This window comes from Teleopsis dalmanni, chromosome X, assembly GCF_002237135.1.
Source record: "Teleopsis dalmanni isolate 2A chromosome X, ASM223713v2, whole genome shotgun sequence".
NCBI lineage: Eukaryota > Metazoa > Arthropoda > Insecta > Diptera > Diopsidae > Teleopsis > Teleopsis dalmanni.
In genome coordinates, this window is record NC_051848.1 from 81,805,893 (window position 1) to 81,811,459 (window position 5,567).

General features: G+C 29.2%; 1 long non-coding RNA gene across 2 annotated transcripts; it reads right to left on the minus strand.

The window, feature by feature from the left end:
- Positions 1-3,845: 3,845 nt before the first annotated feature.
- LOC119689427 lies at positions 3,846-4,860 on the minus strand. 2 transcript variants are annotated; one of them, XR_005253425.1, is made up of 4 exons: positions 4,739-4,860; positions 4,480-4,621; positions 3,978-4,375; positions 3,846-3,916 (listed from the first exon to the last, which is right to left on the minus strand). It is a non-coding gene; the product is annotated as an uncharacterized LOC119689427 (long non-coding RNA). The 2 variants fall into 2 exon arrangements; XR_005253424.1 differs by having other exon boundaries at positions 4,480-4,684.
- Positions 4,861-5,567: the final 707 nt, after the last annotated feature.

A 5,567-nucleotide genomic window follows, 5' to 3' on the forward strand; every position in this document is an offset into this window, starting at 1 on the left:
AATTGCCCGAGATGTCCGTATTATCAGGAACCCAATGTTTTTTTATATTTTAAAAATTTTGTGTTATGAACGCATTTAAAATTTAAAAATAGTTCTTAAACTTTGCTCTAAATTAAGTGTTTTTTAATAACAGTGTTTTATTTTTTGACCATTCAACTTTCATCTTTAATTTCATGGAGCAACTAGGAATAACAGATTGTTCTGAAAGCTTTTCATTCCAATAACCTGATTGGCTTAAATTCATGAAATACATAAGCACTTTTACCTGCTCCAACTACACAATTGAAATCTCATTCTGAAGACTCTTTTTTGATCATATTAATGCTATCATAACTTACGGTCACGCGTAATATATTCCAGACTACTATTTGTAACAAATGGTCTTAATTGATTAAGATTATATTATTTTGAAATAATTTAATAAAAAAAACATTTTAAAATAACTACGAAAAAAAAAAAATTTTATTGCGCGTCAAACTAAAAAAATATTTTCATTAAGAATGAGTTTTGGTTTTGGGTCCATTGTCATCCTAAAGAAATCTTTAATCAAAGTGGTCATCTTTTAAAAAAAATTGTATAAGTTGAATTATGTTTTTGTTGCAAAGCATCGTTGGTATTTTATACATTTATTTTTTGAAACGACTCTTTTTAGCCATGGCTTCGATATTGATAAACTTATTATAAATAGAATCTCCAAGTCACTTTTTCATAACTATTGAGTTATATTAACTCTAATAAAATTTTTATTTCACTGTATTAAGATGTTCCAGGACTTAGGTTAGGTTTGGTTGGAGTGGCGGCCTTGTATATGAAGAAAGCCCACTTGAGCTCAAAATAATGTCCCGTTGTGGTACCACAGGAATGGCGTTGGTTCGTAAATAGACAAGGTGATCAGTATGCGTCCAATGACGAAAAAGGCAACGACACCCCTATTTAGGTGAAGGAAAACCAACCCGACAATTCAATGAATCTGGCCCGGTCTCTAACATCGGTCAGAAAAGGAGCCCCTAAGATTTTTGTTCTCCTAGCTAAAGATGGGGACTGACATATGAAATGGAAAACAGTTGCCTCCACATCTTCTACCTAGTCTCACAGCATGTCTCCCTATTAAGTAGTGACCTGTCAGCACCGATACCGTAGTGCTGTGCAGATTCCGTTTTAGCCGGAGTAAAGGACTTACAGGAGCAGAATAAAATGTTTATAAAGTCCTAAGAATTAACTTGTCTAATGAAAGTATCACGAATCAAAGCCGATTACGTATTTAGTAAATATTTTTTGCTTCATTACGTTGTTTTTTATTCAAAATAACATACTTTCATCTTAAGTGTTCTCAACCATTCTGATGTTGCCTTATTTTAGAAACCTGATTTAAATAAATTTATTGAAATTATTTGAAAACATTTAATTCACAGTTACCACCTTCTATTCAACTTTTACATTTGTCCCTACAGAAGTACTTATGGAAGCAATTATTCCAAATAAAATCCTGTTTAAGCTTATGGTTTTATATTTTAAGTAAGCGATATACTTTTTCAATATCTTCACCATATATGGAATAAAGACATGAGTAAAATAAAAATTATTTATTCCATTAATTCACATATATTTGTTGTAGGCACGTAAGCTTTTACTGTTTTAGCCTGACAAGATGCTTTCATTTAATTATGCTATTATATTTATTACGAAAACGTCATTTGCTTTTAAGGATGGAATATATTCAGCTTATGAAGTACTTTTTTTATTTTTTTGAAGATTCCCTAAAGAAAAAATTCATGCTTAAGGGTGAAAAAATCTAAGGTGTTTCGTAATCAATCATTCGAGTATCTAATAGACACATAATCAAATTTTTAATTTAGTTCATTTTATTACTTAAATAGAAATAATAATAATGAAAGTAATAAGCCGGGTTTCAAGTGAGGGTTTTCGCAGCGGCTCTACAGTGAACACAGGACGTCAATAAGTTTCTTTTAGCTTTCTGAATGCAACGCAAAAACTATCAGTTCTACAATATTATTAATCCATCTTCTTTAAGGCTGTAGAACGTATTAAATTCATTAATGGTTGAGTTGTCATGTTATTTTTAAAGACCTCCTCCTTTGGTTATATTTCAATGCTTGCTGATATATTCTAGTTAGTGATTTTCTTAGCGTATATCCGATGCATCCATATGCCTTATTTAACCATGAAAAATATAAACTAACAAACAAATCTTCAGAAATTATTTCAAAAATATCATTTACGCCCTATAGTTGGAATTGAAATTACTTCATATTAAAATTTTTGTCAATTATTTTACTCGAAAAGCCTTATGAATTGCATAAATAAAAATCAAAATTCAATTAAGCCAAAAACTCAATTAATTAAAATAATACAAAAAATAAATTTTTGTTGTTGCAGTTCACTACTGTTCGAAAAAAACCCTCTAATAAATAAAAAACTTAATTTTTAATTTAAATTTGATTAACAAATATTGTATCAATAATTGTTAAATGAAACAAATTGTTATTAATTTATGAAATAATGGAAATAATTGCATTTTAAAAATACAAATTATGTAAATCATGTGTACCAATTATTAATTCTATTCCAATCGTGTTAATATTTCATCCTCACTTATTTTAAATCCAATAATAATGTAATGCGTCCTTCAACTAAGCTTAAGTGTGGAATCTTCATTTTCAACTAATCAAGCGCAAGGATATGAAAATAGAAATAACACTTAACATCAATTTGGAAACTTAGCTAAATCACTTAAATCACTTTAAATCACTTATTCACTATTTTAAAAATAGGAACTTAAGTCCTATTTGGCTTTACAAAGTTTTATAATATCCAATAATTTTTCAATTTCAAGTTTTCCTTATTTAAATTAAAACCCAATATACCATATTTGAACAATTGGTTCAAATCGTTACTCAATAATGATCATAGAGATCATTATGCGGCACATAGTACAACAATTGCGTTACAGGAGCATCCGAATTCAATAAAATTTGTGGTGTTATTGAATAGGGGCGCATAAAAAAATTTGAGGAGTCGATTTATTCTTATAACATTTATGAAATGAGTGATAATTAACATCTGAACACAATCATATTTCATTATGTTTGGTGTTGGGAGTGCTTGACAATCGATCTGCAGTTAATTAAGAATAGGATTACTATTTGTGATATGGAGCTGAAATAAGTATGATGAATAGATCATAAAAGGACAGGATACTTATTTCCAACGCAAGATTGTTGAGGTAGTGATAAATGAAAGCATCTTAAATTAAAAACAGATTTCAATATTCATGGAATGATTCAGTAATTTTTTTAAAACTTGTCATCTCTCAACGATTGTTTTATTGAAAAAAACTTATGCATTTCTATATAACGAACAGATCGTTTGCGGCACTCACTCAATATTACTTCCAAATTCAACGAGTTTTTCATATTCTAGGATTATTTTTATATACGACAAAAATACGATAAATTTTATTCAAATTATATATAATTACGCATCAACGTGGTAATGTTATATTCGTAGTGTAAATTAATTATGTGAATTTTTGTTGTGTTAAACGATATTTTAATGTTTGAAAACTGAAATACCTACCTGTTCTTTAAATAATATTATTTGAGTGAAACAATATCAGTTCTGAGCATTATGTATATTTATTACAAAATATATTTTATTTGGTTTAATTAGATCTTACACTTTAAAGAATTTTGAAATTACTAATAGGTTGTATATATAGATGTATGTATAAATATATATACATATATTTCACAACTATTTACAACTACTCAGAATAGATCCATCGTATAAATCCAGAAGTACCGGTATCTTGGGTGTTTTTATTGTTTTCAGTTGATGTGTATTAGCACTGCATACAAATATAGTATGCGTTTAATTAAATTTATCTTCAAGCTACCTAGAATATTAATGTTACTACGTCAGTTAACCAAAATGGTGTGATCAAGTGTTATACTAACCAAGTCTGAAACATCTCTTAAAGGTTTGATTTGATTGTATGATTAATAAGGCTTCCGGCTTGCACAAAAGCCAAACTGAACATTCCGATTTAACTGAACCTTCTGCCGCATTAACTGGCACTGTTTGGATGCACTGTTTTCAGTTTTTAAATGGTCAACTTCGACGTAACGACGTTCAAATAAGATTTGTGATTGTTGTGATGAGTGATGAAATCTTTGGTTTGTTTGTGCAAAAGCTAAGTATATATTTAAGTGGATCTCGTCAAGGCATCTAGAGTTTCTGCTGATGCTTATACTTAGACTGAACTGTGCGCAGTAAGTATAGGTTTGGAACGTCTCGCATTTTCAATCAGTTTCTTGCCAGTTTAGTAAAAATAAGGTGAATCATTATTGCATAACTAAAAAAAATATATAAAATTTAATAAATTGGAATAATTGGAATATATTAAATCAAAAAAGGATTGTCTGTATTGCATATGGAATCTAAATATTCTGCACTCACCATATTCTGTACCATCATAACACCCTTTTGGATAGAATTTCACACCAGAGGGGTAGAGCAAATTGTATTTTATTGTGTAGATACTACTTAGGGCAGGATATCAGCCAATACATTCGTTAGGTTAAGAACGTCCGGCAATTATCTATTAGAAATAGTTTCGACAACGACCGTGAATTGTATCAAAATGTAAAATCAAAATTTGGTACTGAGATATTTGTTAGTTAATGAAGGAATCGCGTAAGAATTTAATTTTATTTACCTTTTGATTAAGAACATCAGGAAACTTCTCGGATCAATTGATATGCAGCTTTCTTTTTAAATATCGACAATGAAATGACAAAAAATATTATAAATATTTTCATCATTATTTTTTATATTCAATGTTCAATTAACAAACACACAAAATTTTATTCTTTTTAAATAAGATTTTTATTATTTTTATTTTAAGTAGTGAGTAACATTTTTACTCAGATGTTTTACGAGATTGAAATGAAAAATTTGTTTGAAGTTTTGTATTTAACATTTCTTACAAAAAATAATTTCTCAGTGAATACTAAGTTTTCACTAAGAAGTTATTTCTAATTAGTCCTCGCTTATATATCAAATTCAAACAGTTTTGTGGATCGATTCCAGTGTTCTGTAACATCAATGACTTATGAATGTGACGTAATGAGTGCTTAATAAGTTATATGTTTTAGTTAATGTGTTAGATGTGTTGGCATTGTCGTTTTATAGAATTTGTCGTCTCTGACAGTCAGATTTTTGATATCTGAATACTTCTGGCGAACAAGTGTTGTAGTAGTCCATTCGAAACTACTAGTTTCACTTCGCTGTAATTAATAGTGGCCATTACTTTCTGTTATTGTATTGAGTATGATCAACTCTTTAGTAATTTGGTACATCGAAAAGGTTGTTTACAATCGGCTGCGTTTCAGTATCAGACTCATGCGTATGGATTCATATTTCGTCACTTAGTACAATCTTACACATGTCGTTTGGGGCGTACTTACGTTTTTTTTTTTGATTTTTCACCATCAATGGTCAAGATTGTATTAACTTTAATCTTTTGCAGTGAGTTCTGAGGGCTT